Source organism: Cryptomeria japonica, chromosome 11, assembly GCF_030272615.1.
Source record: "Cryptomeria japonica chromosome 11, Sugi_1.0, whole genome shotgun sequence".
Taxonomy (NCBI): domain Eukaryota; kingdom Viridiplantae; phylum Streptophyta; class Pinopsida; order Cupressales; family Cupressaceae; genus Cryptomeria; species Cryptomeria japonica.
This window is the reverse complement of record NC_081415.1, coordinates 652,330,094-652,355,868: the sequence shown is the minus strand read 5'-3', so window position 1 is coordinate 652,355,868 and position 25,775 is coordinate 652,330,094. Positions and strand designations below refer to the sequence as shown.

At 38.8% G+C, this 25,775-nt stretch overlaps 1 protein-coding gene across 2 annotated transcripts in view; it reads left to right on the top strand.

The window, feature by feature from the left end:
• LOC131050967 (28 kDa ribonucleoprotein, chloroplastic) overlaps window positions 1-25,775 on the top strand; it is a 75,943-nt gene that overhangs the window by 20,982 nt on the left and 29,186 nt on the right. The window lies entirely within an intron of this gene.

Below are 25,775 nucleotides of genomic sequence, written 5' to 3'. Positions count from 1 at the left end.
AGTCAGAAGGAAGCCCGGGAACTTCGAAAGTTTGGACTCCTGATGTGGAAGAACCTCGGAACTTCGGGGTTCGGGGTTCCGGGATAGGAGAAAGGAGAGCAGCAGAGGACCTCGAAACCTCGGGGTTCCGAGGCTACGGAGAATCCCAAAAGGCTAAGGAAAGAACTTCGGATTGGAACCTCGGGGTTCCGAAGTTCCGGACTAGGGAGAGAGAAGAAAGGAACTTCGGAACCTCGGGGTTCCGGAGTTCCGGGATGGAAAAGGGGAAGAAGAAAGGGAAGGAACTTCGAAACCTCGGGGTTCCAGAGTTCCGGAGAAAAGAAGGGGAGAAGGGTTAAGAAGGAACTTCGGAACCTCGGGGTTTCGGAGTTCCAAAGGGAAGAAGGGAAGGGAACTTTGGAACCTTAGGGTTCTGGGGAACTGGGCAAAGGGACTTCGGAATCTTGGGGTTTCGGAATTCCGAAGAAGGGAAACGAAAAGAACCTCGGAACCTCGGGGTTCGCGAGTTCCGGGGAACTAAAGGAAGGCTAAGGGAAAGAAGGGAACTTTGGAACCTCGGGGTTCCAGAGTTCCAAAGAAGGGAAAAGAAAGGAACCTCGGAACCTCAGGGTTCTGGAGTTCCGAGAGGGAAAAAGAGGAAGGAGGGGAACTTTGGAAGTTCGGAGTTCCGGGGAACTAAAGGAAGGCTAAGGGAAAGAAGGGAATTTCGACACCTCGAGGTTCCGGAGTTCCGGGGGAAGAGAAAAGGGCCAAGGGAGGAACTTCCTCCGGACAAGGCAACACTTCACACTTCATGATTCTTCTCTCCTTGATCAACTGGGCAGCGTTGGTCCATAGAACATATCTCTGATCGGTTCTCACTGATGGACCAAGGGTGTCATAAAATGACAACAGTTTCATCACTTAGTCATCTTCAAACAACACCTTTTCTTGATTCGCTTTGCCAAAGCAACCATATTCAAATTTTCAAATAGTTTCAAGTCGCCTAGCTAGGTTGCGGATTTGGGGTAGTGAGGAACATGCTGTGGATTTGGAGACATGAGGAACATTCCTCACTTCAGTCAATTTTATTGGACCTAGCCTATCCTTTTGCTCTTGCTAAGGCATTGTCCTCATTCAATCATTCCAAGTCAAGGATTGGGCATGTTTGATGCTTCATCACTTGATAATTGCTCCCTTTTCCTTGATTATTCTTGACTTCCAAGCTATACTAAAAGGATCCCCTTGCTTGGCCACTTGGCCTGATTTGAAGGCTACCTTATGAGGCATCATCCTATTGATTCACTTTGATCTCCATTCATCACTTGAGCTTTTGAGAGCTGCTATGACTTCATTCCATCCTAGAGAGACTTGACTGCTATCAAACTGCTCGAGACCCATACCCTGACCTAACCTAGAAGTTGCACTGCATCCCCTCCCAAGCAAGAGGCTAATAGCTCAAGAAACTACTGCCAAGCTAGACAACTAAACTAAGACAACTAATGCTAACAAGCAAAAAAGTAGGGGTCCCCATTTGCAATGGGGCGATGTGTGAAAACGTCACAATAGGAACTAGGAGGGATTGTGAACACAAAAAGATTTGGTTGTCTCAAAGTACGTGAATACTATTTTATAGAGGTTTAATATGTAGATAGTAGGATTGTAAGTCAGTTAGAATTCCCTTACTACTTGCCACCAAGCTTACTTTAGACATGTGGTCCAAATGTGAGGATGATTTTGAGGATATATCTAATGTGCCATATGCTAGTGCACTAGGTAGATTGATGCATGCAATGATTTGCACTAGGCTAGATATTGCCAAAGTAGTGGGAGTATTGAGTAGTTTTATGTCTAACACTTCTAGAGAGCATTGAAATTATGTGAAGAGCATATATTGATATTTGTGTGGTACTTTTGATTATTGTTTGGTTTATTTTGGTACTAACAATGTGTATAAACATTAAATATATAGGCTTTGTTGATGTAGATTAGGTTGGTGATTTGGACTGTTCGAGGTCAACTAGGGGCTATGTTTTTACTTTGTTTGGTGGTGTAGTGAGTTGGATGAGTAAGGGACAACCCACAATTGCTTTATCAATCACTGAGCTAGAGTTATATGGCTACTAATGTCCACAAGGAGGTAATTTGGCTACAAATATTTTTGCAAGTGTTGGCTTTGATTGCAACACAATTTAGATTGGTTGTGATAGTTAGAGTGCAATCTATTTAGCAAAGAATCCAATGTTTCATGCTTAACAAAGCATGTCGATGTTCAATACTACTTTGTTCAAGAAATAATTGCAAATGGATATGTTATGTTGAGGAAGGCTGACACTTCGGAGAATATTGCAAATTCTATTATCAATTCTATGAGCATGAAAATATCCACTTAGTGCAAAGAGGCCATGGGCCTCATTTCTTGTACTTAATTCAGTTTGTGTGCCTTGTATTTAAAATGTATGATGTTAAGTGGGAGAATATTAGGATTTAGGTGCCATCAACCTTGTAAATCCTATATTATTTAATTTGTCACAACATCCTTGTCAATGTGTTTGTGGGCATCTAGGGTGCTAGTGGAAAATAATTTGTAACAATACACTTATAGTTTGTATATATGTTCATAATAGATTAAGGTGGATCAGCAACAATAATCAATTATTTGTGATAAATAATTATCTCCTCAATTTGGGCACTTGGAAAGGAAAGGTGACTCTTGGTATTCCATATAGATGATTGGTCTTTCCCAAGTTGGGCACTTTGAAAGTATGGTAAAGATGTCTCATGGAATGCCAAAATGAATGATTTTACACATTTTCAAGGAAATTCCGAGGAGTGGTATGTTTGGTTTTTGCAAGAGGCTTTTGGGCACCATGTTTTATGATGGTTTGTGCACCTCTTCTTTTTGAAACTCCTAATGGTATCCTTCTTCCAAAATTCCTATAAATTGGCGCCTTGGGATGGTGGTAAGATATCCTTTTGATTGTTTTCATTGAGAAATCACAGATACACAAATGTTGTCAGATTGTAGACAAAGGAATGAAGGATGTGTGTTGCTTTGTAATCTTGTTTGAAGAAGATAATACATACCTGGCCTGTCTTCTTAGTGGAGTTTCATCCAGCAAAGACTTCTCCATGTAACTATCATGTAATGTGATGTTTTCATGCGGTTTGTTGATTTCTTATGTTGTTTTCAATTTATAAATCTAGTAATTTTATTCTACAATTAAGCACAATTGTCAGCATATTTAATTTTAGATTTTCATATTATAGTAGTTTACCTTTCTTATTCCAGCAAATATATACAGAAACATAGTCAATGGTGGTTGATTGTCTTTTTGGTTGAAGATGATCATGGTGTCATAGAAGCTCTTGTGCATGCTTTAGAGCTTTGGCACAATATCGTTGAGCTTACAAATTTGTTAGAGAGATGAATGTTCATCATTATGACATGGGTATCCCTAGATCACTTGTGGTGGGAGCTTTGGTAGTGATGTGTTATTGTGCCATGATGTACTATAGATTAGATTTATAGTATTGGCATGAGAGCTCATGGGAGCAAATTTCTTGGCTAGAGACATGATCTTCTATTGAGAAGATGTAAGTTACAATGTCATGGGTTCATAGATTTTGTGTTAATCATGTAGTGGGAGCTTTGGTGGTGATTTTAGGTGGTCTTCTAGTAGAGTGCAATGATAATTTTTCCTTTGGGAGCTTTTGGATATTGCAGTCATATAATTGGAGTTTAATTTGCATGAGATGATTTGTTGAGTACTTTATGATGCTATCTAGACATGGGTGAGGCTGTAGATCTCTTGGATATTGGAGGTCGATTGTCAGAATAGTGAGTTTCTTGACTTGGTTTCAGTAGAAAGATTGAGTAGCCTACACTCGGAGTTGGACGTGAGGTCAAATTGGACTTGATGAGGAGTTTTTTCATAGAGAGTGTTGATGTGAGTTTGAGTATCTCAAGAGGAGCAGTCTCATACTCCACTCTTGACGGTCCACTCAACAAATAATGATCTAATAGGTTTTTCAGATTTCTCACCTGTTTTTTAGATGCATTTTGTTTATGTTTTGTCTTTTCATATGAATGAGTCTTGAGCTGTGGATGTCAGTTCTGAGGAATAGTATAAGAAGTGCATGGCGTAGTTTTGTTTTCCTTTAATTCTTTATGTATATGGTCTTGAGCATTGGAGTCAGTTTTGAGGACTGTTGGAGTCAGTTTATTAGTTTGATCTTGCCTCAGTTGAGAACCTCCTATTTATGTGTTTTTTTATCACAACTTGTACTAAAAACAACATAAATAAGGTGCGGAATTGATGTTTGTTATAGGCAATGGTTGTCATCTACTTCCTTCTTTCAGTTTGGAATTTGTACATGCCCAACTGCATGCCTACAATGCAATAATCTCAAACCTGTGATTCCTTCTTTCGCAAATTTAATGGTGTACAAACAGAGTGTTCTTTATTTTTATATTATTGATCATACTTTTACTTACTGAAAAAAGAACTATGCTTGAACAATATATCTTGGATTTATGGTATTTCCCCATGTGGTGCAAATGAGAACAGCATGAATGAATGAATATTGAGCAAGTATGAAACACAAATAGCCACACACAACAAGGGGAACACAATATATCTTGGAGAAATCCATTATGGGAAACTCCATCTTGGAAATGGAGTTATGGCTCCTTCAATCACAAAAAATGCAAGTTTGCAAGCTCACATGGCCATTAGCATTTACAGTATCCAATCTTGCTTGCTCTGCATCCAGTTCAATATTCTCTCTGATAAACTATATCATACACCTAATGCGAGTGAGAGCTCAACTCTTAATGATCCTCCAACTCCCCTTTGGTTCTCATTCTTAATCAAGATCATGATGTGAAACTGATATCGAAGATACCAAAACCTGAACCACATCAGCAATCAGGATGCAAACTGATCCAATTTCCATTCTGGGCAGTTGGTATGAATTTCTTTCTTCTGCATGCCAGGTTTGTGCACAAAGGAAGGCCATTAATTATGAAGGGACCCGTTGACGTGCGTTTTGTGACCACGCGCAACATAGAATAAAGTTTTCCAACGGTCACTTTACTCTCTCTTGATCAAAGTCTAATTGTATGCTAAGATTGCAATAAGTTCAAACAATTGACTCCAAGTTTTTGATTATGTAGTGGACGTGACTCAGTTGGTTTGATGTGAAATGTTGGTAATCCAAGGGGACTTATGTTTGATCATTCTTTCACTTCTTTGCTGTGGCTGGAACTTCATCATCGGATATAGCAATTCTATGATGCTTCTACTTCGAATGAACTGAAATTAAAGGGGAAAGAGTTTAGGAAGACTAAGCTAAATCTAAGAACATAGGACACAATGATTGCTTAAGTGAAATCAACCACACTTTGTTTCGCCAACTTCGTACAACTACACAAAGGCGGTGCAATCTTCAAAGGTTGTGCAAGAGATTTTCATAACACCAATGAACACCATCAAAGAACAATGTTCATCCAATGATCGAAGTTAAACTTTCACACTAAATGGCTTAGGCTAACCTTACACTGCAAATAAAAATCATCTATTTGCAAAAGGTATGAGCAAAATATTTCCCTATAAACAATATCATTAGTCTCGTTCATCTAAATGCTTGGAAAATAAAATTCTACCGTAAGTGAGGAAGGTGAAACCATGAAAGTTTTGAAAAATAACTTAAGTGGACACCATTAGAGAACAATGTTTCACTGTTATTATCTCAATAACTTATCGCAACAATTTCATACAAATCTCCCCTCTTTTACAAATGAAGGGGTCACCCCCTTACATAGGCCTCTAGCCTTGATTACATGCAAACCTTAATTAGGGTTTTGTTGATGTGTTTTTTATGCACATGCAAACACATAATAAAATACCCAAAAGTATCTTATCCTCTCTTGAACAAAATCTCTCAAATGCTGAAGATTAGCTTAAGGATCACTTGAGAAGACTCCAAGGTTCATGAATGTAGGGTCACTACGTGTGGATAAGCTCTATTGGTTGATGTGATTATGCTGGAATCACAAGGGGACTTACATTTAAATGCCTGATTGCTTGATTTACTGGAAATTGATCATCTGATGCTGCGATATGGTGATGCATTTTGTTCCTAAACTAGCTTGAGTTTGAAAAAATGGCAAAAGATGAAAGGTTGAGAGAGTCTATTCTAATCCTAAAAATGCAGGAAGATGAGTGAATGATTAGATGGAATCCTACTGAGCGAGGTCTCACCATCAACTTGAACAATTTGACACAAGCTCAGTACAATCTTCTAAGGATATTTCAAAGATATTCGAATCAATACCATCAAACATCGATCACCATTCAAGTTAATGCATAAGCAATGAATGTAGAACGATTCGAAGTTAAGCTCATATCATTCCAGTTGACCACACAAGACACGCTTACAATCCATAAGAGGCTAGTGGTATGGATTAAACCGATTCCACACGAATACATTCAACAAATTCCTCCACTCAATTTAATCAACATGAAATCAAATTGAGAAGCAAAGACCATGCGAGTTGTTGAAGTAACGAATCAAATTCACCATAACTTCAATGAAATCAATTGTTCTTTACAACAAGGTTTGGCAACAATCTTTGCCTTTTCCTACTCTAACTTCTATTCTAATTGCTATTCTATTCTTCTTCTACTAACTATTTGCTACCCACTATTCTAGCACTATTAACTATTCTCCTCCCTATTAACCTTTACAAATGAGAGATTTGAGCCTTTTATAGAGAGCTCATTTACAATGAATGGCCAGGATTGAATCTCCATCAATGGCCAAGATTTTACAATGAAAGCCCTAATTAGGGTTTGTTACAACCAACTCTTCTAAGCCAATGAGATAATTACATTCAGAGAATGTGGACCAATAAATATTGAGGGTAGTTACATTGGAGTTTGTGCCTTCATATATGAGCTTGATTCATTGAATTAGGACGTGCTGATGTGGACCTCTCTGATTGGTGGAAGGGATGATTGGGCTTCCACCTCAATCTTGCACTTTGTAGACTTGATTTGATTCATCATCATGAAGAGATGTTGAGAGATATCTCTTGATACTCAACATTATTTAGTTGCTCAATGTGATGATGATGATGATGAGAAGCAAACTTCGATTAACTCTTCTGAACTATCTGCTTCTTCAATCGTGTTCGATGTAGGTCTTGTGATGACTTTGGTTGATCCTCCTTCTTTTTTGACATACTTGATGAATGATGCAACTGGTTGAATGTAGCTCCTCATTGTACTGACTTCAATTCTTGGATTCCTGAAGGGAATTCAAGATTGTAAAACATCTTTCCATCATGTAGGTTGTCCTTCCTTGATGGTCGAGTGCCTTGAGGTAGTTAGATAATTTCTCCTTTGCACTCGTGTGATCTTTCCATGTCAATGTGATAGAACGAGAACCTTGAAGATATCCCGTTCTATTGCTTGCAGCTCCTTGTTCCTTGCTTCATCTCCTGCAAAACAAACAAGTGAGTATCAAATATACTTGATATATAGATTTAATAAGATCATATAAAGAGAATTCGCCCTCATGAAGCAACACTTGAAGTTGTTTTTGCGCTCATAGGGAGGAGCTCTTGAAGTTTATTCCACCCTTGATGTTCATTAAGTTGCCCTCGTCTTGCCTTTGAATTTACTTTCATTCTTGAAATTCTCTTTTGCGGCTCAGAACATGAAGTTCACTCCCCTCTGTCCATTCATGAAGTTCACTCTTGCATGTTGAGTTTGTGAAATTCAATATGAAATTCGCTCATGCATGCTAATTCGTGGGGTTGAGATTTGCTCATGTACGTTTGAACATGAAGTTGAGATTCGCTTATGTATATTTGAAGATGAAGATTACTCTAGATAGTGTGGACATGAAGCTTGTTTCAATCACCTTGCTTATTCATGAAATTCACTCCAATCTTCTAAGTAATGAAGTTTACCTTTGTAGAAATTTGCTCCAAATCCTCAACTCCTAAAGTTCGCTCTTAACCTCTAATTCATGAAGTGCTTTTTGTATAAAGTTCACTTCATTTCATTGACTCATGAAGTTCATTTTGTAAAGTTCGCTCCAAACTTGCAACTCATGAAGTTCATGTTCTCAAATTTGCTTCATTCCTTTATCTTCCATTTCACTTGTGAAACCTTGAATGTGAAATTCGCTCCAATACCCCGACTCATGAAGTTTTCTCTAAAAATGAAACTCATGAAGTTGGAAATTTCGCTCCAAGAAGGCAACTCATGAAGTTCATTTGAAATCCGCTCTTAAGGGGTTTACACATGATGTCTTATCTCAATCACATTGCTTGCTAAGCTTGCTTGTCTCTTCCAAACATAAAGTTCGCTCCAAAAGGTGAAGTCATGAATTTCGCTCCAAAACATGAAGTCATGAAGTTCGCTCCAAAACATGAAGTCATGAACTTCGCTTGTGAATGCTTGAATCTATTCAAGGCGATTACTATCAAACATCCTTCATCTTTCTCTTTCAACTTCGCTCATGTAGGCTCGCTCATGTATGCTCATTGATGAAATTCGCTCCAAGGTGGCAAGTCATGAAGTTCGCTCCAAATGTTGAGTTCATGAAGTTGGAAATTTGCTCCAAAAAGGTGAACTCATGAAGCTTGCTCTTGAGTGTTTGATCATGAATTTGGCTTCAAATTGTTAACTTATAAAGTTCGCTTCAAATTCCTAACTCATGAAGTTTGTTCTTTACCTGAAATTTGCTCCAATTCTTTAACTCATGAAGTAGAAAATTTCGCTCCAATTGCTCAACTCATGAAGTTAAAATTTCGCTCCAATTGCTCAACTCATGAAGTAGGAAATTTCGCTTCAATTGCTCAACTCATGAAGTAGGAAATTTCGCTTCAATTGCTTAACTCATGAAGTAGAAAATTTCGCTCCAAGAAGGCAACTCATGAAGTTAAAATTTCGCTCCAATTGCCCAACTCATTAAGTTGGAAAATTTCTCTCTAAGAAGGCAACTCATGAAATTAAAATTTTGCTCCAATTGCTCAACTCATGAAGTTGGAAAATTTCGCTCCAAATTGTGAGATCATGAAGTTCGCTTGAAAAACCCACTCATGAAGTATGAAATTCGCTCCAGAATGCAAAGCCATGAAGTTCGCTCCAAGGTTAAGCTCATGAAGTGGATTTCAAACCAAAACCAAACTCTCCTTTGCTCATTTTCACTTACGCTCTCAACTTCAATACCCTGTAACTTGCTCAACATGAGATCCTAGAGTGAGTCTTTGCTCTGTGGGAGAAGTGTAAGAAATTCACTACACAAGGAATGTTCATGAAGGGAAGTTCGCTCCTTTAAGAGGAGCACTTGAAGTGACCTTCACATTGGCAAACCTTCCTTACTCATGGTTGAACTCTTGATATCTAGACCTTACAAACTTACTTACTTCACACTCATGCAAGACTATCTACCTGACTCTTAGCCACTTGACCTTATACTCCCCTTCAAATGCAAAGGCCAATAGCTAAGGACCCTAACGCTACCTAGAAAGTAGGAAAAAAGTGGGGGTCCCCATTTGCTATGGGGTGATGTGTGAATACCTTACAACAGGTTTGACCCAAAAGATTCCACACACATGATGCAACAAGGTGGGAATAAACATTAATGACCCATTATGCCCATTATCAATTAATTACATTCTTGCCAAAATTGGCATCCACTGTGCATTAACTGCATCGCTTCTTTCAAATTTGCCCAATGTGCAATAAATGCCCCATCAAGCCAGAAATCGCCCATTATGCCTTGAATGCTCCACCCCCCCACAATTTTTTTCAATTTATTTCCAGTTACAATCACAACAAGAACCTGTTAAGGTTAGTAAACAAAGATACAATAATGCTGAAACTGTAACCCTTCCACTTTCTGATCACCAAGTGCCCAATATGGGAAGGTGAGAGCATACGGTGTTGAGGGGATCGTTAGCTTCAAATAACTGGAAATAATACAATGCTTGGGCGGCAAGCTAGCCCCTTCCACTTTTTAGCGGGATATGGAGAATATTAAAAATCACTTGGCGGTAAACCAGCCAAGGATGATGCAAGAACTGAAGAACAATCACTCTACCGCTTATGCAGTGGGAGGACTAGAAATGAAATGGCAATCAACTCCACTGCTTATTCAGCGAGAGGACTGAAAATGAGATTACAATCAACTCAACCGCTTATTCAACAGGAGGACAAAATTACAATAGATAAGAAGGCGACAAGCCAACCTCTTCCACTTATGCAACAATCCAAATATATAGCTGTTAGTACTACGAATCAGCTTTACAATGCAAACATGGATTACAAAATTACTAGAATCATTGTCCAAACTAGGCGGCAAGGCCAGCCTCTTCCACTTATGTAGTGGGACTAAAGAGAGTTCAAATAAATTGCTGTTAGTACTACTAACAAGCATTACAATATGATTCATCATGGATATTCAAATGTCAAAACCCAAACTAACAGCTGCAACTTATTACCAAGACTCTTTACACCACACCCATAGACTCACACACCTGAAAACCAGCTTCAACCCCAAAAAAACTAAATCTGATATGAATGAACAGCAAGCTGGAAATACAAACCAGCAACATTAAAATCCTCACAAACACTTCTAAATCACTCCCCATACAATCAAATTATCTCTAAACACACTCCATGGAACCCACACACTCTAAAACCAACTCCACACAAGGAAACACTCCAAACTAACAATTTTTCAGATTTTGATATGCAACCCATGCGTTGGAAACACACAGACCAGCAGCTTAGAAACTCACAAAAATGCTCGTAACTCTATTCACACTCAACGAAATTACCCCCAAAAGGATGCAAATGAGAGATACAAGATAGGCGATGAGATTAGAACCAACAAACTGCACCCAAAACCCCCATTCCCAAGCAGCCCAGCATTGTACTGCTAGGAAAGAAGTACAATTTGCATTTAAAAATTAAATACTCAACATTAAGCTCTACAAACTTACAAACTTGATCGCCTGTGGCATAGGAAGAGAACGAGCCACTACCCAGAATGATCTGACACACAAACTGAGAGTTATGAACTAAAACGTGCTACAGCCACACCAAAAACCAGCAACACTGAAAATCGGCAAATGCACACTAAAATCAAACCACACTTTCAGAAGATCCAATCACAGCTAGGAGTGATATCTCACACTCAAAGTCTGTCAAGAGACCTAGGAGGTATTCACCCTCGAAGATTGTCTGGAGTCAATTCGACAGCATAACAATGTAAATTGTCTGAGATACCAAAATGAGAGCCCAAGTCACTTATTTATAACTTTTTGCCAGCCAAATTCAAATTCAGATGCACTCCAAATACGCCCAAACCAAATGCCATTCCATTTCATCCACATTTGGCATTGCATTTCATTTCTTTTCCTTGCACAAGTTCGCCCAATTCACATTCATCCAAAATTGCCCTTTTTAATAGATAGAAGTGTCATAAAATAAAGTGTAAAGTGGGCGCCCAACTATGACTTCCAAATAAAAAATATTACTAAGGCAATATACTTAGAAAATCGCCCCATTTGCCTTGAGTTATAATTTAATTATTAACACCATGACGACCCCTTTGAAGTCATATGCAAATTTCGCCAAAATAGACTTAGGATAAAATTAATATTTTCTCCCTTCCTAAGTCGTCCATTCATAAAATAATCAAATATTAATACCTCATACCTAAGGTATTAATACATTAAAAATACCTTCTCAAATACTGATTATTGCCAAATTGAGCCGGAGACTGAAGTGCTCGAAATCACCAAAACTGAACTAAGTTGGGGCTTTGAACTGAACTGCTAAAAATAGTCATCTGAGTGAATACAAGATCCTGCCAAAATAATACTACCAAAAATAGCCACTGAGCTGAGCTGCAAAATCCTTGCCAAGAATAGCACCAAAAAATGCTAAAAGACCAACTGCTCAAACTGACCTGCCGGAAATAGCCATCTGAACAGGCTTGCTGACATCCTGCTAAAAATAGAACTACTAAAAATGGTACTTACTAAAAATAGCATACCGCTAAAAATAGTAAGTGTTTCGAAAGTGATTTTAACTACATTCTGAGCAGCTGTCGCACTTACTAAAAATAGTAAGTTTGGAAAAAGTCACCCGATGCAGATGCATGTCGAACCATCCCGAAGCTCGCTGAAAACCCAGAAGGAATCCATAATTCAAACTGTCAAACTCCCACATATACCCCTTGAAAACACCAAAGAATCCTCCTAGAAAATAGGAAACCCTAATTTCTGCTCCCGACTAGCCTACGGGCCTCCGAACTAGGCTAATAGCCAACTGAACTAATCATTGCGGAGAAGGGGACATTACATATGATGGCTGCCATGCATTGAATCAGCCACCACTTGGTTAAACGCCCGCCAACAGTAAATGTGCCATCATGTCTCCATGCATTCGATTGATTCTTGACATGCAAGTGGACCTCGCCGTCATAAGAACTTCTATAATTTTCCGGGTTGTGCTTCATTAATACGGAATATTCTCTTTGCATGTTGCCAACTCATCTTTTGCAAGAATCTTTCTAGTCCGGGCTCACAAAAGACATTTTGGAAGATTTTCCTTTCTTGAAGGAATTTTAACAATCTTTTCCACCTTTGAAGGATTCCTGTACGTTCGAAATTCGAGGAGAGAGAAAATCCTTATGGAGGTTATTTTTTCTGAAGAAATTTTTTCGTGTTCTCATGCACACCTCGTCTTGAAGGAAAATTTTCCATCAACTGACCACTTCTTCCATGTTTGGGGAATTTGTCTAGTCTTGAGTTTTGGAGAGAGAAAATTCTTGCACTTGGACAACTTTTTTCGTGCTTTAAAATTCATCATCTCGCTCGCAATTCTACCTTGAGGAAGAAATTTTCTGAACTTTGAACTTTTCTTCTTGAACCTTGATTTTCATGTCTTGCTTCCAACCTTGGGCACTTTTTGAGTTGGAGAAGAAATTTTGGAAATTTGTTCGTTGACGAAAGAATTTCTATAACATAGTCAATTTTTCACCTTTTCTAAGAATTCTGTCCCGAAGGAAGGAATTTCCAACACTTAGTCAAATTTTCACTTTTTCCAAAAATTCTATCTTGAAGGAAGGAATTTCCAACACTTAGTCAATTTTTCACTTTTTCCAAGAATTCTGTCCTAAAGGAAGGAATTTCCAACACTTAACTTAATTTTTCACTTTTTCCAAGAATTCTTGTCTTGAAGGAAGCTTTTTGATCAATTCATCACCTTTCCTATTTTTTAGGAATTTTGTCATTTTTAGCTCCGGAATTCAGGAGAGAGAAAATTCTTTTCCTTGGCTAATTTTTACCTTGATCTCGAAATTTGTTCAATTTTGGCGAATTTTCATGCTTGAGAGGGGATTTTGATTTTTCTTCCTGAGGGGATTTCCTTGCCTTAATTTCCATGCCCCTCTCTTTAACCTTTTTCCATGGGCGTGGAATTGACCTTGTGGAGGAAAATATTACTTGGAAGGAATTCCTTCCTTACCCTTATCCAGTGCTCTCCCTTTGACTTGGGCGCCATTTCCATGTGGTCAAGGAATTTTGGTCGAGGAAAACTCCTCCCCACCCTCAGTTTGGCGCTCCCTTACTTGACCCGGGTGCTGATTTGACCTCATGGGGGAATTTTGCCTTTGGAAGGAAATTCCTTACTTACACCATTTTGGTGCCCTAATGCATGACTTGGGCGGAGTTTTGATGGCATGGAGGAATTTTTGTCTAGAAGGAAAAATCCTTCCTTATCTTCATCTGGAGCTATACAACTGAACTTGGGCGCTACAAACACACTGAGGAGGATTTTTGAGTCTTTCATGAATTCCTCCTATGCCTAAGTTTGGCACTATCTATCCATCTTTAGGCACTAAAATCACCCCATGCAGGAATTTGTAATATCCCTTGGTCTTATAGGTCAAAATATATGCTTGTGAGACACAAGGAATATTGTCAAACACTTGCCAGACAGTTTTCCAACTTGCTGGTCTTATAAAATCAGACTGATATAACCTTATATAATGACTTCCTAAACTAGAAAAGTCAACACTATCATGCATAATTCACCATCTAGGACATTCTAAGCCTTTAACCGCACATATATATGAGTTTACAATGAGTGCATATGCACTTACAGCCAAGTGTCAATTTGTCAAACATTTAACATAGAACCTCAGATAAACAAGTAATCAAGAACACTCTTATTCCTCCTTAAATTCACGTGCAATGATCATACAAGTCCATTAATTAATTTTCACCCGAAGACCAAACACTTGACACTAATTTCTGAGGACAATGGCAGCCATTAAAGTCTGAGAACAAACTGAAAATGCAATGAAATGAACCTGGTAAATCTGCAGTGGAGTAGGAAGCAGTACGGTGGTCTACAAGCTTCCCCAAGTGCCAAATAGTCTTTCTTATGTAACTGTCAAACTGCTGTTAGTCTGAATGCCTGATGTAGTCTGAAGACACTGAGTTGTATTGCTGATAATACACCAAACTCCTCCTCAAAGGCCCGATCTTCCCACTAGGGGATTGTGCTGAACACCTGAGAAAGTCTTGATCAAAATCAATGTAAAAGTGACTCATAACAGGTGCCAATCTGCTGCTGATGAAGCTGTCTCAGAGTTTGTTGCTGCAACTTATTAGAGTGCTTCCCAAATTGCTTATACTTTTAGTGGATTTCTTCCTCAAGACAACGCTTGCCTCCTCTAACGATTTCCAACCATCCTCAATCACCAAAGGTGAAGTCGAAGGGTTTAGGGGGTGACGGATCTGCTAAGGTTCGGTCTCCCTTAATAAATTATATATGCACTTTTGTCACCAATTGATGCCCCTAAAAGAATCGCCCTTGCCTTGCATCCAATCTGCATTCATCAAATGGTGAAATCGAGGCATTAATGAGACGATATGAATGAAAACATGGATACCAGTGGTCTGCAAAGAATAAAATTAAAAGGGGCACACTTAGGGTAAAGGGCCCAATTTTATGATGTGTAGAGGGATGAAATAAGACTTTAGATTTAATTAAATTAATTAATTAAATGCTTAAAGGAAATTTTAAATGCAAGACGCAAACACGCTAAGGCAGGTGCTAACCTAAGTGTGGAATTGTACCACCCAATTAAGGGTGTGCAATTTACGACGCTACAGCCTATAAGCTAATCACAAACCTAGATGAATAGAATTAAGATATTCAATATTCAATATTCAATATGGAGACAAGTTACAAAGAGTAACATACAAATATATAAGCCTCTTGGATGCATGAATCAAGTAGATCATGTCCAAAGGTCACAAGTTTAACTCTCCGTCACTCTCAATGAGAAGGTAAATCAACCCAATCTAACTAAGATAGAGGTGACCTTGACTAAACAAAGGTGGCAACTAACTACCATCTATGTTACCACTAACGAGAAACGGAAATCGCAACTGCAACAACAACTTGATGAGAAACAAGATATTCAATGGTTGCATATAAGAAACTCATATATATATATGTATATAATTCTGATTTTTATAGATAATTTATGCATAATAAAAGTAATCCTTAACTTCAATTACATCTGTTTTATAAAACCTGCTCTAAAATTATCTAGAGCACTGCATCCAATTCTTTGTCCCCGTTCAAGAGCATTTTGTTGTTCAATCTCTCTGTTATATTTATTAATTACGAAAAAAAGGCAACACAAAATGAAAAAGCGGGTTTGAGAAAACAAATCGGCAGTTTTTTTTATGGAAACTTCTTTGCAATGGAAATAAACAACCCAGTTTGCCTAGAAATGCGAAATGGTGCTTTGCCATCACGTTTCTGGTAACAGAGACTACCATCAATCAAGAGTAAATGAGGTAGTGATGGCACTTGTGTACTTCAAGTCAAGGTGAACACATGTCATCATTAGCTACTTAGATGAGGAAAATTGATTATTCCTTATATCAAACTTATTAAATAAGTGCAATATCACACTTAGGATAGGATATATCCACATTGAAGACAAATATTACACCAGCTCTAGTCTTTTGCTACTGGTATCTAGCTGTAAGATTTCTTAGAGTCCAACACAAAATCTTCTGCTGTCAGAAAATTTGTGTTGCTTTATCTTCACATCTTCACAGGTTCATCATCTAGAAATGAATGTTAGAATAACTTCAGGTTGTCTGTGTTCACCACTAAGTAGATACTAGTTCAGAAAAAAATATTGTAAGAATAATTTTACAGTGCAAACATATTGCAAAACTCTTAGAATTTACTTTTTGCAGGGGCTGGTGTGTTGCTTGACATTCCAGGCCATTGTTTTCGTAGTCAAGTGGGCAATGATGAATCCAGGGTCATATTCTTGTTGCTGTTCAGCTGGTCCAATAACTCGAAACCATTACATGCAGAACCTTTGTCTTATTGATGAAATTTGTTAAATGATTTGCCATTGTTTTGATTTTTCCAGGCCAAGGTTGCCCCTTGGTCTGATTCCACGGGTAGAGAGGGCTTTGAGTTTCCTTGGCACTTATGGTTTTGCCAAGCCTGAGAACAAATTGCATAGAAAGCAGGCAGTTTGGAAAACATAAGCTGCTTTCCTTTTCCAAATTGGCTACTTTTATGAGAATTTTTTACAATATGAGTTGGATGAGCTCAGGGCTTTGAGGGGGTTATGGGCTACTTTTCTAGAAACTGTGGTCAAATATTCCTCATTGAAGTTAAAGCAGGAGGAAAATTTTCAATGGGAGGGATTAGGGACTAGCCTTACAGCTGCAAAGAGCAATTTCTAATCATTTTGTACAGATTTTACATTAAAAGCAATATTTTGGCAAATTAATATATTGAACTTGTTGAGTGAAACATGTGGTGTCCAACCTGAATGTTGATATCTCCCATCAAGATCTCAACAAGATTGATGGAACTGTAGACCCTTTTATAGGTGTGGTAGAAAAGAGTGCGTGAGATTCATGGAAAATTCAATAAGTATCCTGGCATGAATCGTTTGTTCAAGATATGACCAGAGTTGAGCAGGAAGGCTGGGGAACATAAATCACACTGGTCACTGAAATTTTGTTGGTTTTATAGCAAATGTATATTCAATACAACAGTTGAAAACTACCAGAGTATTCTACAGATCCATGAGTCATGGAGTACAGGTGCTGTGCATTGGGTCTAAAAAATGAAATGAAAAGAAATTGTAGATATGGCTTTTAAATTTAATCACCTGAGAGAAATGGATTCCCAATTTTGCTGGATATATATTCAAATCATAGGCTTAAAGGGGATTATGCTAGTAAAGTAACCAACTGAAGCACATTGAATCAAGCACGTGCTAGCTTTTTCATATTTATCAAGCTGGATAAGTCATGGGTTTCAATTTTGTGAACTCTTTATATAACTGTTCAACAATTTTTTTGACACTTCAGATGTCACGGAGACTTTCCACATCAGAACCAGAAACTAGCAGAATTTTGTTTGTTTATATGATATAATATAAGAAAGCTCCACAGGGCAGGCTAAAGGTTTGTTTTTGCAATGCAATATACATGCGTGTTGGTGTAAATAATTATTCATGTTGGATATTATTACACTTTACTTAAGTTTACTTAAGAAATGCATTTCTTAGTAGTTTGGGTATGAGACACTTGGGTGTTTGTGCCACACTGGGATAGTGTGTGTAGGAGAATTTCCACCTTTTATGGTGCTGATCTTGTTACTACTCTATCATATCCACTTATTGTGGAGTGATAATTCCAACTTCGGTGGGTGATCCACCTCATGTGGAATATTTTATTGTTTCTCCTACCTACCTGTTGACGTGTATTTTGTATACAATCAAACACAGAATAAAATACCCAAGGGTACCTTATCCTCTCTTGAATAAAGCCTCTGATTGCTGAAGATGTCGCAAAAAAGGATCAATCAGGATGACTCCAAGGTTCTTTGATGTAGGGTCTCTACGTGTGGATAAGCACTAGTGGTCGTTGTGAATGCTGTTTCATCAAGGGGCCTTACGTTTCCGTTTTGTAGGAACAGAATTTCCTAAAACTAGCAAGTTCTCAAAAGATCAAAAGGTAGGGTTTGCAAGAGATGAATTCTAATCTAATCCTAGGAATGACTCAATGTAGTTTAGACTTGGTAAGATTCTACCAATTTCAGTATTGCCAAAGAATAACAACTCTACTGAAATTGATGCGATCTTCTAAGGTGACTAATGATTTTTCAATTCATCAAGAATCATAGACACTACCATGAAGGTACATATCAATAGTTCAATAATGATTGAAGGTTTTAAGCAATCCAAATATCTCCAGTTGACCACACAAGGCGTCCTTACAATCAGCAAGAAGCTAGTGGTTTGGAATGTGAATCTCACCAAAGATCAAGCTCAACACTTAGTCCTTCAAATTTAAACACTACTTCGACTGAGAATGATTCAAGAAAGTAAACAACCATGAAGATAGCCACGAGAATTGCAATAAAACACCATAACTTCAATATTTTATTGATCTCAAAACCAACATAGACAACAATTGCTGGAAATTCTTTCTTCAATGCTCAATCTTGCTACAAAATAACTTTCTTCTCAAAAACTCTAATCTTCTAACTTCTAATTGCAAATCATCTAATCTCTAATAACAAAATGAAAATGAGTGAGGGTATATATAGCATCCTCAATTACAATGAACGACCCAGATCAAAAGAAGATCAACGGCTGAGATTTTGACACCTAAACCCTAATTAGGGTTTTATTACAAAAAGTTCCCCTTTTATTGAACAATATTAAATGCATAGCCAAATATTTAATTGGCACAAAAATCTAGGAAACATAGACCAATGATAATTAAGGTGCCACATCATCTATAACAACCTCTCTTCTAGAACCTTGTTCCCTTTCCAATGCTCCTTCTTAGCATATGCAATGAATCTGGACACAATTCCTTCAATCTCAGCAATAGGAATCTCGGGAAGATTCCTCATTCGTTCCTCCAAGTGGATAACTTGATCGAAGGCTTTGAGAAGAGCTACATCCCATCCAGGTTCGAGTTCCTTGATTTTCTCAATCAGGAGCATAATAGTGAACATTTGATCCCTTTGCTCATTTGTGATAATATTCCCATCTTTGCAAAAGATGACCTTAACCTTCTCTTCCAACTCTTGAAGATTCACATCTGTCTCATCTTCAATCCTTCTGCCAAGAATAGAACATAACGCCCCAAATATCTTATCCTGTATCGGATGGATGACCTCTTCAACTTGATTGCATTTGGTGCTGATGTCTTCGAAAAGAACTTCCTTCATCTGGAGTAGAGTTGACCACTGGAGTAAATTATGAGCTCCTCCATCCATTATCTTTTCTTGTGCTAGGATCTTCCTTGGTGTTTGCCTGATTACTTGCAGAACAGGAATGATAACATCTCTAGTGTGGGCAAAGGTGGCTACTATTATCATTAGGTTGTGAATGATCTCAAGAACCTGGATAGCTCGATGGGTGGTCTGCATCATTCTTGTTGCAAACTCAACGGCAACGGTATGGGATTTGTCAATCCAAGAGCTCATAAGCTGAACCAAACTCTTAACTCTTTCTGCCTCGCCAACTGATTCAAGGGGAAGTGCTTGCACGGGAGACACTGCTGGATCCTGACGTCCCAAAGGCTGATTGAGATGGCTAAAGTAGCCTCTCCAAGCACCGACGTCTCGCTCAAGCTTTTTATTCTTTTCCATTTCTTCTTTAAGCTTGTCTTTAAGTGCCTCAAATGAATCGGTTGCCTCATCCAGTGCCTGCTCAGCGGCGAGTGGACCAAGCTCAAATGTTTCTACATCATACTCTTCTGCCAGGATCTCACCTTCATATTTGTCCACTGCTGGTGTAGCTATCTGCAACTTCCTGGACCCTGTCTCATCTCTGATCATCTTGGACATCTTGGTAGCCTTCCTCCTCTCTGTCACTTCCTGAGAATTTCCAACAAGGCTTTCCAAATCAATTACATTATCTTCATCTTCGATCACAATCACCCTTGTTAGCCTCTCCTTTAACCAATCTGGAATGGCGGACCTTGTCTCTCTAACTTGTATTTCTTTAGGCACTAATCCCTCTTCTCGGAGAGGAGATGTCACTTCATCATCATTCTTGTCTTCATGTAGCTCATTGACTTGGGGAGATTGACTTGATGAACGTTGAGGTGCTTGCCTTTCTTCATGTTTATCATTCTGGACCATTGATTCCATAGATTCCTCAACTTCAAGTGTCCTCTTCTCTTGTCCTTTTTTCATGTCGGGAAGATGTACTAGATGAGTGATCTCGATGGGCCTCTTGCTTCTTCTTGGAGGGTTCCCTTTTCTCAGGTCTTTCTTTCCTCTTCGCGCTTCTAGGATGAGGATTGCCTTCACTTACGCATCTAGGGTGAGGATTGTCTTCACTTGTGCTCCTAGGATGAGGATTGCCTTCACTTGTGCTTTCTCCTTCTTCCCCTGGCCTTTCCTCCAAAGTAAAAGTCATCGGTGTGTTCTGTTCTCTCAACTTTTGATGTTGTATATCCACCCATCTGCGAGTACATGACAAAACCAGAGCCATCAAAGTTTTTAAATCCACAATCTCAGGCTCGTTCCAATCTATCTTCACTGCTTTGTCCTCTCAGTCATAAGATGATTGGAGATGTTTGCCACTGTCTTGGGCTTGATCGGCCACTTTGTAAACTTTGCATTTCCTGATGAGATCTAAAGGCAATCTGGAATGCATCTTTCTTTTTACTTCTAGATCACTTGAGAGATTCATCCAAAAGTCCTCTATCTGAAATTCATGCTTGTACTTTCTACCGACTGTCTCTTCTATATATCCATAAGGATCAAAATTCTCTCTCAAGGCAAAGAATGAAAATGAATATAAGGCCAACTCTTTCTCTGCATCATCCAAGGCTAAAGCATTAGGACATACCTCAACTGAATTCCCTAGTATGATAGGCACCGGAATTCCATTTCCATGCCTGTGTCTGAATGCCTTCGCATAAGCCGCCAACTGTCGAGTCACCTCCAGTAACACTATCCTGTCTGTCGGATATCTTGGCAACATATATGGAGGTGAAGGACACCCATGAACTCTAATATATGTAAACTTCTGGAATTGGATAAACCAAGCACCATACCTCTTTACAAGCTCTTGTGCATCTTGAGATATCCCATTGTGAATCCCACCTTGCAACATCCTGGTGATGTTCATCGTGAAGGTATCATTAACTAACTTGTAGTTACTTCCCGGTGGATGATGCAAATGAACATAAGAGTCACAAACTCTCACTTCCCTTGGTCCTCTTCCGATCACTCCTCTGTGAGGTAGTCCTGCATATTCAAAACTCCTGATCAAGGCATATATGATGTACGAGCTCATGTGGAATGACTTAGTAGCCTTCAATCTTCTCAACTGCACGTCCAAGCAATGGCTAATAATTCTAGCCCAATGAATTGTTCCTTTCCCTTGAACTATCACTTGGATGAAGTAGAACATCCACTTCTCAAAATAGAAGGCTTGAGGAGCCCCTGTAACTCGATTGAGCAAAGTTATCAAATCTCTGTATTCCTCCTGCAAGTCGATCCTATGTGGTGTGTTGGGAATCTTGCTCAGGCGAGGACGACTTTTGAGTAACCAATTCTTATTGATGATGCCCAAGCAAGTGTCTGGATCATCTTCGTACATGGACCTAGCTCCTTCCAAGCTTTTGTAAATCATATCTTTATGTTCTGGCAGATGGAGAGCCTCACTGATAGCCTCTTCTGAAAGGTAAGCCAAAGTGTTCCCTTCCTTGGACACGATTGACCTTGATTGTGGGTCATAATGGCGGGCACACTCGATCATCAACTCATGGCACTGGACTGCTGGAGGGAAATCGGCCGCCTTGATGATGCCACTTTCAATTATTCTCTTTGCGACAGGTGATGGTTTTCCAATGTAAGGGACCTCTCAAAACTTCTTCACATTGATGTTTCCCAAGTTGTTATCTCCAATGTTGCTCCATTTTGACACGATCTTGGTCTCCAATTCCTCATTCCTCTGATCTTCCTTCATGAGAGCTGGACGACTAGTGGATGCTCCTGCCTTTGGGGTCGCCATCGTGACACCTACACAACATTTCTTAATGAGTAATATATCTTGCAATTTAAACACATAGAGTAGAAAGGAAGATTGAAGCTTTTAATTTAGGAAACTTCATGATAAATCTTCGAATCATCATTTCCTAAATTTAACTACGCAATTTGAAATTCAAAATTCAAAATTTCAACATTGGACTAGGAAGATCTCGCCATACCTCCACTTGAGGATTAATTCTAAGAAATGATGCAAAATTAGGAAAATTCGCTAGGGAAATGGTAGATCGAAGTCCTCAAAATGCGCTTCCTTTATCAACTCCACCACCTCTAGCCTTCAACAAAATTTGCTCCAACTTAGACCAGATTTCGCACCTTTTATTGCTTCTCCAAATCGCACTTGAATGAATGATTGAATGATGGATTAAAATCGCTCAACACACCTCTCTTATATAGGCGCTCACCACTTCCTTTTCCCATAGGCCGACTTGGAAAATAGGCCAAAAAATAATAAAAATAAATAAAAGGAGGAGGTCGACTTGCCCCAAAACATTAAAATGATACCTTAAGCGCTTGTTTTTTTTTAATTTTTTATTTAATAATAATTAATTTCGAATGCCTTAATAATAATAAAAAATCGATTTTCCAAGGCTTAAATTAATTATTAAATACCAACGCACCCTTATTAAATGCCAATTTAATTAAAATATTTCAAGGTTTTAGTGAATTTGGCATTTAATGCGATTTGTTTGAAGTAAGCGCTCAAGCCTGGGGAAAACAATGGATATCAATAACATCGCTCTGGTCCCTTGGAGAGGGACAGGAGCGCCCATGCATTTTATTTCTTGCATCTCTATTTTCACGTTCAAAACCTCACCTTTGGCGTTCAAAATGGCATTTTTATTGGGAACTTTGAGTTCAATTCGTGTGATCTTTGGAAGGAGCTTGCCTTAAAGCATTTTCGCCCTGGTCCCTTGGTGAGGGACAGGAGCGATCTCACCCTTTGTCCTTGGTCTTTGTCTTTCAAATTGCAAATTCAAGTTCGGAGGTAAACAATGATCTTCATTTGTCCCTTCAGTGTATGTTCAACTCGTTTTCTCAAGGCAAAATAGACTCTCCAAAGGTTTTCGCCCTGGTCCTCCAGTGAAGGACATGAGCAATTTTTACATTTGAGCCTAAGATTGTCGATTCTTGGGGGCAATTCCTTGTTCATCATCTTTCGAAAGATATTTCTCACTTTGCACAACCTTGTCTTGGCGTGATTCTGGAGGGGATTTGTTGATTTTATGAAAATTGCCTTGGTCCTTCAGTGAAGGACAGGAGCGCCTTTTAGTTTATTGCACAAATTCTTGACCATATCAACCTCCAATTACCCTCAAGGCATAAAACATGGTTCTCCATTCTATCTTGAGTCCTGGAAACGAGAAATAGTATTTCAAACGTTAAGTGTTTAGGCATACTTGAAGATTTCGCTCTGGTCCCTTGGTGAGGGACAGGAGCGCCCTAGCCCATTTTCATCGAATTTTGTGGTCCTTGCAACTCCATTCTTCCTTGAAGTATTTTTAAATATCACTCCAATCTTGTGCCTTGACCTGGATTCGTCCCAATTTGGGGAGGAAGGCTTGTTAATGTGTTTTTCGCCTTGGTCCCTTAGTGAGGGACAGGAGCGCCTTGGCAATTATGAGCTCACTTGTGTTTTGCTAACTTTCAAAATTATCTTCAATGGACGGATTATGCCTCCCTTCATTCATCTCAAACATGAAACTTGCTTTACCTTTGCCAGAAATTTGTCTTGTGAGAAAATCGCTCTGGTCCTTTGGAGAGGGACAGGAGCGCCTATTGCCATTTGGGTTGATTCTCTTCTTTGTGGCCTACTCAAGTTATATTCAACGGGCAAAACATACTACCCTTGACCTCTTCAAATCGCGAAATCACTTAAATCTTGCAAGGATAATGCAAATTTGGAATTCAAGCTCCGGTCCTTCAGTGAGGGACAGGAGCGCCTTTTGTCCTCAAGGCCAAATCTTTTCACTTTTCATCTCAAATTTCCTTTGCTGGGGAAGATATCATCTTTTAACAATCCATGAACGGGAGCTCAAATCCAGAAAAGGTCCAAGAAGGTGTGTACAAAGAAAATCGCTCTGGTCCCTTGGTGAGGGATAGGAGCGAATTCATCTTGCTAGGCAAAAAGTTCAACCTTTCATTGCTTTTAACTAAGTCTGGATACTCTATTATGCTCATTTCATTCTTCCTTGTACCCTTGATACTTCAATTTGACCAATCAAGGCCAAAAATGACCAAAATAAATCATTTCGCCCTAGTCCTTCAGTGGAGGACAGGAGCGATTTGTCTTAATCCTTCAAATTTCATTATTTTCAAACCTTCAAAATCCTCAAAATCTTCAATTCACGTCCAATTATCTCCCCTGGAGACCCTGCACAAAACAATTAAAGGAAGTTAGAGACAAATATGCACTAAATAACATTTTCGCCTTGGTCCCTGGGAGAGGGACAGGAGCGATTTCACCTCTATAAGCCAAAATATCCACAATTTAGGTCTTCAATCATTTCACAAGGCATAATTAGGTCATCTCCAAGGCCGGGAACCAGTTATCAAGCCTTCAAAAATTTGGTCAAAATTTACCCAGACAAAAATGGACAATTCCATCCTCAAAAAGCTAGCACTTAGACATAGCTTGAATTTGCCCTCAAAAAAACCCTGACTGGACCTAACCTGAGACATACCTGACTTCCTGACAGGCTCATCCTATTTCAAAATTGCAAGCCTCGGGAGGATGCATAATAATCTTCAAAATTTGACTGGACTCGGCTTGAAAATATCCAAAAGAAACCCCTAAGGCTTAACCCTAGTCCAGACAACTCACTTACTCACTCAAAACCGTAAAAGCAGAGAGAAGAACAAGCAAAACAAAAGCAAAAAGAGGGGGTCCCCATTTTAATGGGGCGATGTGTGAAATGGTCACAACACTACCACACCTATTTCTTACCTACCCTTGTTTCTTATTGAGCCACATGTCATGTTTGTGTGCTCACATATCCATATAGCCTTGCCTATATAAGCAGGCTCATCTACATTGAACAACGCGTAATGATCCAGTTGATTAGTATTTTCTTGATAGAATACAGTTTATTTCTATCATCTATTTTGTTCTCTTATTTGTGCTTTCCATTGCCTCTAGATCTTGGCAAAATCTCACATGTTATCAGAGCCATTACAGTGTCATTGGTTTGCCAATTGAGAGAAATTTGATGCTATTTGGGGTTGTGTATTTTGGAGCTTTCTATTGCAGGTTATTATTGAAGCTTGATGGGTCAAATCTAAGGTCAACATTGGATTGAGGAGGTCCAAGAAAGTCAGTTTTGCCTTTTGTTTCATCCAAATCGAACTTCAGAGGCCAAATCTGGAAGCATTTGAAGTTTGAAGTTGCGATGGAAATTTTCCAGAAATTATAATTTTGCAGGCAATTTTCAAATAGCGATATCTCACTCATCCGACGTCCTTTTTTTGAGCAATTTTTTTTTGTTTTGGGGTAGAATTTCATGATCTATACAGTGGTGCAGGATTTTTCTGATTTTCGGATACATTTTTTTTTTGAAATCGTGAAATACCGATTTTGACAACTTTGGAGGCTTCGTTCGGGCTCATTTGGACTCCTTTTCA